Source organism: Lactuca serriola, chromosome 9 (genome assembly GCF_051521515.1).
Source record: "Lactuca serriola cultivar US96UC23 chromosome 9, Lser_US96UC23_V15, whole genome shotgun sequence".
In the NCBI taxonomy this organism is placed as follows: Eukaryota; Viridiplantae; Streptophyta; class Magnoliopsida; order Asterales; family Asteraceae; genus Lactuca; species Lactuca serriola.
In genome coordinates, this window is record NC_136416.1 from 80,121,833 (window position 1) to 80,135,237 (window position 13,405).

Genomic DNA, 13,405 nt, shown 5'->3' on the forward strand with positions numbered 1-13,405 from the left:
ATGTTAGTCATCAAGACCTTCTCGGAATACATATAGATATATAAATATATAATCATACAAACAAATGCGATAATCACAAAGACAATTACATACAATATCGTCATTGGGCCCTGTTTGGCATTGTGTCATCCCCGGTAAGCATATCAATACATAACACATTAAATAATCACAAAGATAGATAGCATAAAGAATGATCGTCAGGCCCCGCCCGGCATCGGGCCTTACCCGATAAGCATACAAGCACATACACATGCAAAAGTCACACAGACATCTAACATTCTACATAATAAAAACATGTGTCGGCATTGGTGCCTTCGACCCGCTAAATACAGTGAGGAAACTCACCTTGCACTGTTGAATCTCACAAGAAAGTCTCTGGCTGATGAACCGCTAAAATCTTTGAGCTATCAATCACAAAGTAACTTTCAATTAATAGTTGAGTTCCGATTCACACTAAGAGTACATACTAAGGTAAAAGACCTTTTTACCCTTTCCCTATCTTGGCCCAAGGCCAAAGCCTAATCCAATTGACCAAAAGCCCAATTTCCAAAATGATTATCCAAAGCCCAATTATGGACAAACGGATCGGGTGTCTTGTTTTCTATATGCCTCTCATTTATATTTTTATTTGTGTTTACTTCTTCTTTGGCTTTTTACCTAGTATTTTTTAACTAGAAATTAGATTATAATCCGCGTAAAACGCATGGAACATATAAAAAAACAATGAAATGTCTGAACATTTATAATCATCTCGACTTTTGTGAAGCTTTGATTCTTTTTTTTCTGCCACCATAACAATTTAGATTTCTTTCCTTGCCTCATTCTACATATAAACATAAGGTGAAAACTTACTGCACATATGCCTCATTCTACATATAAACATAAGGTGAAAACTTATTGCACATATAGTTAAAAAAGAACAATATAAATATTCAGGGGAATTGTTGTCACATATAGTGAAAAAATAACTATATATATATATATATATATATATATATATATATATATATATATATATATATATATATATATATATAAAGGGAAATTGTTGTAATAACCACCTGGATTATCATCAAGATCATTTTTATCGTCATCAAAACTTAGAACCTTAGCAGATGCTGCAACTGAAATGGGTTGAACAATCTTAGTGGATGATTACAATTCACCTATGTTTATGATAGTATATGAAGATTTTACCCATTAACACCTAAGAAAGTCTGACCTACATATGGGTTGTAGCCATGCATAGAGTAGAGAAGTGAACCATTATTATCCATGAATGAGGCCCCATTGGAATTTTGATAGAAAGAACCATCATAATCGTTTCATGTAAAAGAAAAATATAAGCTAATTTAATCTCAAATAAATTATAAAAGTACACAATACAGAAGACATGACAAGCCAATACAGGTTGTACTATATTGTAATACATTTGACTGAGACCGATGTTGAATGAGAAAAAAAAATTGTAATTTTTTCTCCAACCAAAAAGGTAGGGCAGGGACTTGCTCTCTACCTTTTGTTTACGAAAAAATATATGAATGTCATCATCACTTTCATTATCGAAAAAAAGCCCATAAAGCCAAATATGATGATGATGATGATCACATAGCAAAATGTAGGAGGATAATATTCACTTTGATCCGTAACTCCCTTATTGACAAGGCCACCAATGCCGATGAAACTACATTTTGTATTCTCTTAATATAATAAGAACATATCTAATAGCTGAAAAAATGAGCCAACTACATACAAACCATTTCATAACCCCGAAAAAACATTTAAAGCACCCAAGAACAAAAAATTATATCAAATATTCAAGTGTCATATTTTCAGAGAATTCAACCCTTTATGCTAAAATTATGATGATAAACTTGAAAAGTTAAAAAATTTAACTAGTTACAAATTCAAGAAAATGTTCAAAAGAACATAAGCTCCAAAAAAAGAATCTAAATTCAACAATTTTGACCACCTAAAATTTTACCAACATAGATTTATTTGTCATACACCTAAAACAGCACCAGAAAAACTATATGATTGTTAATCTTTTTGTCTCCAGGCATTATCGATCTTCAATTAATCGTGATTATATCACCTGCAACAAGGGTCGAGGATAGATAGGATATTGTATACTTTGGCTATTTGTGTTCATCTATTAAATGAAATTTATAAGATTCTTATAAAAACATAACATTGAAGATTTCAAAAAAGAGTTCATGATCTCCAGGTTACCTTATTTGAATGCGTTCTTCTAGAACTCCTCTAAAACACTCGTGTTCAACCTGCGGAAGGAGTTACTAGTCCATGAAAATGCATCGAAACTATACAAAGCAAGTACCAAGATACATATTACAGACTGAAAATAAAAAAAAAATGTTCAAACCTTGAATTAATTAGGGTTTCTTATAAATTAAATTGAAGGAAAACCAAGGAGGAAATCAAGAAAGGAAACAAACCTATATGGATTGATTCTTTCATATGATAAAGTTGAATCGTAGCATACAAGGTTTCGATTTCTTATTTCCTCCATTTTCTTCTCTCCTACAAAAATCACACCATAGGTTAGATAATTTATGTGAAGGAAGGAGGGAGGGAGGAAAGGGGTACGGAAAATGAAGGGTAGCGTAGAGTATTATTTTCATTTATTAGGTGAAATTTAATTTTGTTATTAATAAATTTACTAACTTTAAACATAATAGTGGGTATATCGTGATTCGTGACAGGCACAAGTTAGCATAAAAGTACATAGATAATTCAAGGTATAGCCCAAGAGTGGGGTAAATGTAAAAAATAGCAATGTACTTTAATTTTATTGTCTAAATAGCATCTTGCCTAAATTTATGCTTCCATTTTTTATAGTTTTATTTTAATGTTTAATATAACAATTTACTTTCATTTTAAGTGTAGGATAGAATCTTATTTTCGTTTCATTATATAAAATTATTATTTTAGAAAGTTTGATGTTATTTTCAGAAAGTGGATTTTTAATTGATATCAAATAGAAGTCCACAATTCAGAACATAAGTTGCTATTTTGGGAAAATGGGATGCTATTTTATGAATACTTTAAGAAATGACAAGCCAAATACTATATTCACACGCCTAAACATGTTCCATTCCCAAAACTAAATCTTTCAAAACAAACAACATACAATCGAAAGGGTATTGTCGTTACTTGAGTTACAAACAAATTTACTTACTAGATTCTTGAACACCAGAAGCATAGTAGTCTACACCTTCTTTGGTAACTTCTCTTTTGCAATAGCTTGATACTAAGTGACATTGATGACCTCCATTTTTCTTCTCTATTTGGGTGGCTCCCCTACAATATATTGGTTAAAAAAATTAAATTCATTTTTATACTTCAATGTATATATTTAAACATAATAAAAGTGGAACATGAGGTGGACTCAAGGACAATATCCACTTGTCACTGCCTTTGGTTGCAGCTCACCGCCTTGACCCTTTTTACTCAAATTTTCAAAATTCCTTTTTGCTACTTTTTGTATAGACCTCGCCTCAATTTACAAAAAATGAAAAAAAAATCAATCTAAATATAGTTCCAAATTATAGATCTCATATCACCTATGCATCTATATGAGCTTACCAAGATTAAAAATTTTAATGTGTTTCATATAAATGGAAGTTACATTTGTTTATAAATTTTACCTCCATGAATGAAGTTACATTAGATTAACCCATGAGAAAGCACTGGTTAACCTGTTAAGAAATTTGGTTTTAGCATAGCATGAAATTTCTACAATTACAATAAAGTATTGTAAGTGTATTCAAAAGAAACTGATAGAACATGAACTGATAGGATCTTCTGGTGTATTGTCACACACATACATGGGATTAACTAATTTAATCTACACAGACTGACCTAACGGGTTAATCTAAAAAAATTGACTTAATATGTTAATATCCTAAACCTTTACATATCTGCCCTTTTTCCTTTTCCCCCCAGTTGATGAATTTTATGAAATTAAAATGGTAATTTACTTTCCTTCAGACAAAAACATATTCAATAATTGTTTCAGAAAATGTAATTAGAAGAGGGTATGTATTCTACCAAAGGAATTGTAGTAATCACAACATGGCATACGTTTGGTTGGCATAAAATGATATAAAATTCATTAAATTAAGCAACTTTGAAAATTGTAGTATTATTTTAATATATTTGTTTATTCTAAATAGAAATTTCTAATCTTTTTTTATATGTCAATGAGGGCATTATGGTCTTTTAATAAAAAAAGAAAGAAAACAGAATTTCTTCCACAGTCTCTTAGGACTGGTGAAACCCATCACACATAAAATGTGAAGGATTATGTGTGAATTGAATATCATCCATTTGAGATTCTTGAATTCCAAATCCCATCGGAATCTACAAATAAAATACACTAACCCTTCGGGAAATGGAAGAAAAAAGTAAATGAGAAAAAATATATTAGAAAAGTTAGGATTTGAAGACTTTCTCCCATTAAGTCGTTTTATGTGTGTTAGGTCAAAAAAAAAAAAAGTCAGATATATAGATTTATGAATCATGTGCAATCAATCATGTAAAAAATCTAACCTTACATGGAATATTCATTGGCACCAAATAGGGAAAGCAAACCATAATAATATGGACCAAGTTTGTCAACTTACATTGCTTTTGGGTTAGAGATATCCAAAAAGTCCTTTGTGTGTGGTTGTAAGTTTACATATATACCGTTTTGGAGGGTCACACTTTTACACTTTTACTCGTACAATATCTCTTGTAATATCAGACTTTACATCATCTACATGGAAAATCAAAGGTATAATCAATCTCCAACAGTTAGAAAAGGAAAAAAAAGAAACCAAAAGTATAATCAATTTGCAAAATACCTAATGCATATAAATCATGCCTTTTTCTGTAATGAATTACACCGCCCCATAATGTGAAATCATCTCAGTAGTAGCATTCCATAAGTCAAAACACATTGGATAATCAATATCAGGGGTCAAAGAAGACATTATAACTAGAATAGAAACAAATAAATGTTAGTGATTAAAAAGGAAACTTAAAGGTGAAAACATACAAATCATAATAGAATACAAATAATCAATTACTACTTACATTTATCACCATTTTCTTATTGTGGCTACAAAAGCAAAAAAGAATTGTAGAAATAGAATAATAGTATAATTCAAACATGTGTCAAGGTAGAGTAAATAATTATATATGAATACCAATAAAAGATTTAACCTTTAACGTAAATTACAAGGAAATCATAAACGTAGTTACTTTACTCGAAGACCTCAACATAATAGATGACCAATCTTTAAAGTGTAACAACTTTCCTAAGTTCTACAGTAAATTGGAATTTGAAAAATCAAAAGACTCATCATTGTTGACTATGAGTAATGATTTAAATGGGGATCTTCACATTTCTACAAATACGTCGCGTGCACATATGAAAAATGGTAAGGTAATTGATCTTTTGCAAATGAAATTGATTAAATGCAAATTAACTTAGCTACGATTTAGGGTAGATCAGGCATGTTATTGAATGTAACACCATTCCAAGGATAACAAGGAAAATTACCTCAGCAAGGCAGCTACACCTGACCAAAATATGAGAAAATGTATGCGAGTATGATGGAGTGACGGTTACTGCCTAGGATTAACCTATAAGGCAAAGTACGAGGATACGACAAAAAGTATTCGACAAAAGGAGAAAGATTGAATGAGATGATAAATTTAATTACAATAAAAGTAAAACCATTAAAGTTATATACTATTACCTTCTTCTCCCCTTTTCATATGCCCTAAAAGATTGCCCAGTCTCCTTAAATTCAATAAAAAAACATTAAATTCCAAATCTTAAAGCAAATGAAAGAAAGGGCATCAAATGTAGATGCAGAGGAACCATCACCAAATCGATTTGACAAAAGTGAAACCCTAAAACTGAAAACCCAATTGAGTTTGTTACTTAGACTAAGAGTCAGTTGGTTGCTATAACTTCAAATTTATTAAACAAAACTTGCAATAGAATGAGCAAGCACTGGAATAACATAGTAGTAGCAGCGGAAGCATAAATCAAAGGGTTTGTCATTTGTGTTCTTTCTTGAAGTTATGGATTGAGAGAAAAAATTAAAGACGAGGCACTTAAACGATTGTGTAGCCATTTAAAATAAGGAAATCCATAATTCCATATCATTTTCCTGATTTTATGCAAGCACAAAGTTGTCTATCCTTAAGTGACTTAAGGGGAGGAGTCCGATTTTGTTTTAATTGATTTTTTCTCATCTTCCACAGTGAATGCACAAGGAGAGAGCCAAGTGAGGCAGATCCTTCTTCCCACCGTACGTGTACACCATGTTTGAATAAACTCCCTTCAAGTTTCGTTTCCTGTTATTTGGAAACGGTTAACCCTGGAATAAGTGCTTATGATATTGGTTTACTTGAATACCGATTAAGGCAATCTTATAATAATCGAAGACCATATCAATAATGATTATTTGTTTTAATTGTTATCGGCTTTTGGTCCTAACGTTCATCTCTACATTGTGAGGGTGTAAGTGAATTATTCCATACCCCTTTTCATTTGTTGGTCTCCACAACCAATAATTTGTAACAAAAATTCCATATTTCTTTTTTTACATTTATATTTACGTTTTCTTTCACGTTTAACATATTTATGTAGATGTTGTGAGAAATATTTCTATTTTACATTATGTTTTTCCAAAATTAAATATTAGAAAGAAAAATATGATTGATATTGTTAAATAATTTTTTTAATATATAATGATGAGAAAATGATGCAATCTTGTTATACTAGTTAGATCACAATTTTTATGGTTTTTAATGTTAAAAAATTATGTGAAATGTTTGAGAAAATAAAAGTATTGTGATTATACTTGTTTTTGTATTTGACATTGGTGAAATGTATTCCAAAATTCAAAACTAATGCTACGTTTGGCGTACTAGCTGAAAAGCTAACTATTAGCTGAAAAGCTGACTAACAGCTGAAAAGCTAGTTGTTAAATAAAAAGATAGCTGATAAAAATTGATGTTTGATAAAATTAGCTGAAAGCTATAAAATCACATAAACAAACATTTAAGAAAATGTGTTTCTATAATTTATTAACAGGTATATTTTAAAAATAAAAATAAAAACTACTAAGGCTATGTTTGGCATACAAGCTAAAAAGCTAGTTGTTAGCTGAAAAGCTAGTTGTTAGCTGAAAAGTAGCTGATATGTGAAAATCTAGCTGTTAAATAAAAAGTTAGCTGATAAAAAATGATGTTTGGTAAAACTAATTGAAAATCTAGCTGAAAAATATGAAATGACATAAAATGACATTTAAAATAATCTGTTTTTATAATTAATTAAGGGGTATATTTGAAAATTTTTTAAAAAGCTCCTAAAAAGCTAGTCTAAGTAGTTTCTTAAAAAGTTAGCGTATAAACTAGCTTATAAGCTACTTTTTGGCTTGCCAAACATGACAACTTAAAAAAACTCGAAAAATAAGTTAGTTTTTCAGTTAGCTGTGGCGCTACAAACACAGCCCAAAAAGCTAATCGAAGTGGGTTTTTAAAAAGTTAGCTTATTAACTACTTTTTGGCTTGTCAAACACAACATAAAAAAAATAATAAATAAATAAACTTAGAAAAATAAACTAGCTTATCAGTTAACAGTGACGTGTCAAACACAACCTAAATATTTATATATCTAGATACATGATCTATTATATATAGTATTAAAATATGTACCGACTTGTGAAGAGTATTCGTTCCAAGCCGGTTGGGGTTAATTAAAATAGTATTAAAATATTGTTCCAGTTATTTGGAAACGGTTAACCCTAGAACTTATGGTGAAACACTTCTAATTAAATTTAATTACTTAAAAGCTAAATAACCTGGACTCTTTTTTAATTGGTACGTACAATGGCTAAAGAAATTTATAACACATTTTTATTAAAAGTTTTCTTTTGATTAAAAAATGTCGTCTTTTGAGCTAAAATAAAAAAGAACTTATTTTTGAATAAATTTTGAAGCTTAAAACCTAAACTTTTAGCAACTACAAATTTACAAATTTTACATAATTTTGGAAGCTAATATTCTAGCATTTTGTCAACTAAAAAAATGGTTTTATCTAAGTTTTGGCAGCTTAAAATGACAGATCTTTGCTACATGTTAGAAATATAAAACACAACAAACTCAAATTACAATAAAAAAATAAACGATATACATATAGGGCTGGCAATTCTCGACACGACACGCGACACGACCCGCGACACGACACAAAATAAATGGGTTTGGGTTGAGTTTTTCAACCCGCCAACCCGTTAACCCGTCAACCCGCCAACTCATTTATTAAACGGGTCATATATGGGTTTCTCAAAAATAAACGGGTTGACCCGCCAACCCGTTTATATTCTTAATAAAAAAATTATTATATTTTTAAATGTATTTATATATCAGGTATTAATATTTAATAAGTATTATATAATATATATACCATTTATTCATAGACCATTTGATTGTTTTGACATTATTACTCGTGGTGGATGGTCTAAGGTCATAAGTCGTAACCTATAAGGCTAAGTCTGTAACATTTTCTATGAATGTTTTTAATTTTCATTTGGATGTTTATGACTTAAATATCTAAAATTTGGACCCACGAACCCGCCAACTTGTGAAACCGTATAAATAAATGGGTTGGTGGGTCATATATGGGTTTATGTTCCAAACCCGCCAACCCGTGACCTGTATATTTAAATGGGTCGTGTTTGGGTTGGTATACTTTGACCCGCCAACCAGCAACACGCCAACCCGAACACGACAAGATTGTCAGGCCTATATACATAGCCTTGGATCCAGTATGGTAGCCATCTTCCACAACCGTTTCAAATGATAAACTTATCACCTTTTGCCACAAAATTACTTATTTAAGTTTTTTTTAGAACAAGTAAAACAACTCTAGCAAGAGGCTACAATGAGGAACTACCAAATACACCAACCTATTGAAACTAAATCGGTTAAAAAATCATGTTTATAGCCTTTCAAATCAACAAAAGAGAAGAGTAAAAGTTAACCTTAAAAGATTTTGTTTTGAATATGGTCATGCAGCATAAGAAGAAGCCGACCTAACCCAATTGAAATTCAGATCAACTTCCACACTAACTAGATCTCTAATAACATTTCTAAACTTCCCTAAATCACGAATCCACTTCCAAAGATCTCGGTTGCATTTGCAAAGTGAAAACACATGATCAAAACCACGTACTCAGCTCTGGGTTCGAGCGGCATTTCACCCCTAACCACAACTCTTCCGCTGATTTTTCAACATCAGTCGGTTCAGACCTCCACTTAGTTTCACCCAAGCTTCATCCTTCCAAATAACCAATTCAGGTTTGGTTATGTATTAATTGGTTTGATTTGGTTGTTTTCCGAATAACATATACAAGAAGATAATATAACCGAAAAGATCCAAATAAAATGTAATAGAATTCTATAACCGAAATAAAATTTACAATATCGTTATACATATTGTATTTTATATGACTTTTGCATCTTATGATTTCATAACAAATCCTTTAGAGAAACAAATTTGTTAATAAAAAATAATGCAAGGTATAGAAAATTGTTACAAATATGCAAAAAAAAAATGTTAGTATTTATATAGTAAAAATGTAAACATAAATTAACTATTCATGAAATGTAAAAACATAAAATCCAAACAACCAAAAATACAATTGAATATAGGTCATTTAGTGTAACAAGAAAAATATAATTAAAAAGTAAATTTTCATTACAAGACAGGATTTTAGAACCAAATGCTTATTTAGATAACCCAGACAAAATAACTCGAAAACAAAATAAACTCATTATAAATACCAAAAAACCGAATCAATTTGTTTGTTTGGGCTTAATTCTGTTCGGTTCGGGTTTTCATGTATAATCATCATCAAATCAAATAATTAGAAAACAGATAAAGATTGTTTTAAAGTTGAATGTTAATTCCCGAACTATACTCAACTATACATACCCCTCTGACACGAAAATAATCAAACAATTAGGGTCCTCATACAACGATACATAAAACAATTTGGATGTAAACCCCACAAATCATGAGATGGGCCACAAAGCAAGCGTTAAAAATATATCTAATTTTGAATAATTTCAATCAATTACGTTATTCCTGTCTATTTCTTCTTTCTACATTTTTATAAAATCAGATCTAGCAATGTTTATTTATATCGGCTTAAATAATAGTTGAAGTTACCGTAAAATATCTCAAATGTTATTAAGAGTGTTATCATGCTTATCATAACGAATATTCGAAAATCACCGGTTTATTATTTTTCTTATTTAAAATTGGCATTGCCAATTAAGGAAGGCTAACTGCTGTTTCTATTTCTACTTTACTAAGCAATATACTAAGAAAAGAAAAGACTTCTAAAGTGACTGATTAGTACACAACAAAATTACTCCTTACACGACAATTTATGGTTTAATTTGTTGTATTGTACACTCTATTAAGCATAAAATGTTATGTACAAATAAGACTATTTTGTACAAATCATTTCCACTTTCTAAAATACTTTTAGAAAAATAAAATCAACTTCGGTTCTTTTAAGGTGTTTTGCGCTTTTCTTAACTGTCTTTATTAAGTTTATATTAGAAACTATTTGTTACAGATTTGATAAAACAAAATACATAATATAAAATTTTAAATAAAATTTTATTTAAATATGATATTAAAAAAACATATTAAATACTATATTAAATAGTATATGAGTAGGAATATTATAATTTATTGGCTATTTAATTGAGATGCAACTATAAAATGCTATATAAAAAAGAGAAAATAACAAATAAAAAAACATTTATTCAAAACTACCAAAAGAAAATGACATGAAAAATTAAATACCATTCTACAATAAAATTAAATGAGAAATTATATACAATTCTATAATTTACTTCTACTTATCTTCCTCCCATATCATATCAAATATTGACATGTCACATATATTAAAATATTTAATGAAATTAATTTAAATTTATTGACACATTTAATGAAATTAATTTAAAAATTGTCCGTTTAATTAATATAAGTAAAAAAATAAAAGGAATAAAATTTAAGAGAATTTTAATTACTTTCGTAATGTATATGACTATTTGTAATTTACATACATACATACATATACATATATATATATATATATATAGACACATCGACAATAAGCTGCTGTTGGAAATACCAAGATCTAAGATGTACAGAAATATTTGTAATTTACATACATATATATAGACACGCACATCGACAATAAGCTGCTGTTGGGCAAATATATAAGATCAACTTCAGCAACTTGTGGTAGAAATTTTGAATTGATTTTATTAGATAGGTCACAAAGCATGATTACAAACTAGGCATTTATTAAATACAACATATTTGACAGACTAAAGAAAATACATATTTGCTAGATCTAACTTTTGAAATTGTACGAAGATAAAAGGTCATAATCACTGCATTACTTTTGCATATTCAACGTAAGATAGTAACAAAATATGCTACAGGTAGATGCTTTATAGATATTGGAATTGTATGAGTAACCAATATATAAAAAAATGCCTTTTAACATATAAATTTTAAACAGTCAGTAAAATTTTAAATAATATTCGAAAAAATATTACAACGATTGTAAAATAAAATTGAAATTCTACTTTGTTTTTACAAGTGTAAGAGTTTAGTGGATGAAAATGAATAGGCTTCTTCAATGAACCAATGAGATAAACTGAGTCTTTTAAAATGTAAACAGAAAATTGTTTGAAAAAACAATTTAAAATAACACGTTATATCAATATAAACGTTAGTTGAACTCTCAACTCCTTATACCGCTACCTTATCGAAGGTGATCCAAACCATCAATTTAAACAGAGAAACGCGGTTAAGACAGAATTATGGATGCTCGAATCAGTAACCACAAGTAGATTCTCAACCGCGATTTCTCTGTTTAAATAAATGATACGAACCAATTGCAAATATCTTGCGAACACAGATTATCAATCGAAGTGGGTGTTGAATTATAATCTATAACAAACCCTTAGAATTTTTTTAATTAAATTATTGGCGAAGGCAAGTCAGAATATCAATAAGCTTTAATGGTAATAATCATCGAGCAATTACTGCTTTCCCAAAAAAAGTTTCTCCTCATTCTTGCAATTACCAAAAAACAATCAACATTATTTTATTCAAAACGAAATTTTAATCTGAATAAGTAAACAAATGAATAAACAGAACACATAAAAGTAAAAACAATGATGTTTCCCATAAGAAAAAACCGAAGCTTTCATCAAAAATCCAAACCCCTTAAGAATCTGAAACACCAAAACGATAATAAATCATCGTAAAAGAGTTTCAAAAAATTAAGCACGTTATAGATTTAAATAACAATGAATTCGCTTCGAATTAATTTTATTCTTCTAGGATAAAAGATTCTCGAAAGGAAAACCCTAAAGAGAAACCTTGAAATTGATACATACATATACATGTACGCATCAGATTTGATATAGCGTAGCTATGACTCAAAACGCTTCCATTTAGCTAATTGGAAGGCGATCTTAAGGGCTGCGCATCAACAAATAGATCAAAACATAACCTAATTTTAACAAATCAATCTTTAAAACAACGAAATGTTTCAATAATATTATTACGAAGTTGATTATGAAATAGACGTGATTTAAATATATTAAATCGGCGAAAGAGTTTACTCAGAAGGCATGAAGTTTAATTTGGTTCGATTCTGCCAGCAGAGTTTCCTCAACTAAGAAATCAGAAGAGGGAGCTTTGAATCCTCATCGTAACATCTTTCATTTGCCAAAACAAATCAAGAAATTCAAAACAGAATTAAAAAATAGAAAATTTTAAATGTAAAAGAAAGATCGCTCAGTTCAGCGGGATTATCGACACGCAAACAAATCTCGAAAGAGAGATGCCTGCATTCCGGTCTGTTGAGCTTGAATTTCCGAGTCATCACCGCGATCTTTCAATCAATAATTTTCAAGAATCAAAACAAAAACAAAGAAGCAGTGGAAAGCTAGAACATAAAAAGGAAAAAAGATAGAAGCGGCGATCTATTGAGAGAATGGAGGTTGGATGTGTGTATATAGGCTATGAAATTAGGGTTTATAAGACTGTTGCTGGGCTTATTTTGTAGACTGACGGGTCGGGTGTGTTGTTTTCTATATACCTCTCACTTTTATTTTTATTTGTGTTTACTCTTCTTTTACTTTTTACCTATTATTATTTAACTAGAAATTAGGGTTTATAAAACTAACTAGGTTACAACAACGTGGAAACCACGGGTAAATAAATATTGATAATTAAAGATAGTAATGAAAAGTTAAATATTTATAAAATTTTATTAAATTA

At 29.6% G+C, this 13,405-nt stretch overlaps 1 long non-coding RNA gene and 2 other non-coding genes across 3 annotated transcripts; all 3 read right to left on the bottom strand.

Moving 5' to 3' along the window:
* Positions 1–1,876: 1,876 nt before the first annotated feature.
* On the bottom strand, positions 1,877–4,806 carry LOC145074628 (uncharacterized). The gene is made up of 6 exons (XR_013691944.1): positions 4,647–4,806; positions 3,669–3,719; positions 3,200–3,321; positions 2,457–2,541; positions 2,233–2,282; positions 1,877–2,095 (listed from the first exon to the last, which is right to left on the bottom strand). It is a non-coding gene; the product is annotated as an uncharacterized LOC145074628 (long non-coding RNA).
* Positions 4,807–12,740: 7,934 nt separating this feature from the next.
* Positions 12,741–12,842, bottom strand: LOC145077423 (small nucleolar RNA R30/Z108). Its single transcript, XR_013693168.1, has one exon. It is a non-coding gene; the product is annotated as a small nucleolar RNA R30/Z108 (small nucleolar RNA).
* Positions 12,843–12,913: 71 nt separating this feature from the next.
* LOC145077334 (small nucleolar RNA Z107/R87) lies at positions 12,914–13,017 on the bottom strand. The gene has a single exon (XR_013693115.1). It is a non-coding gene; the product is annotated as a small nucleolar RNA Z107/R87 (small nucleolar RNA).
* Between the last annotated feature and the right edge of the window lie 388 nt (positions 13,018–13,405).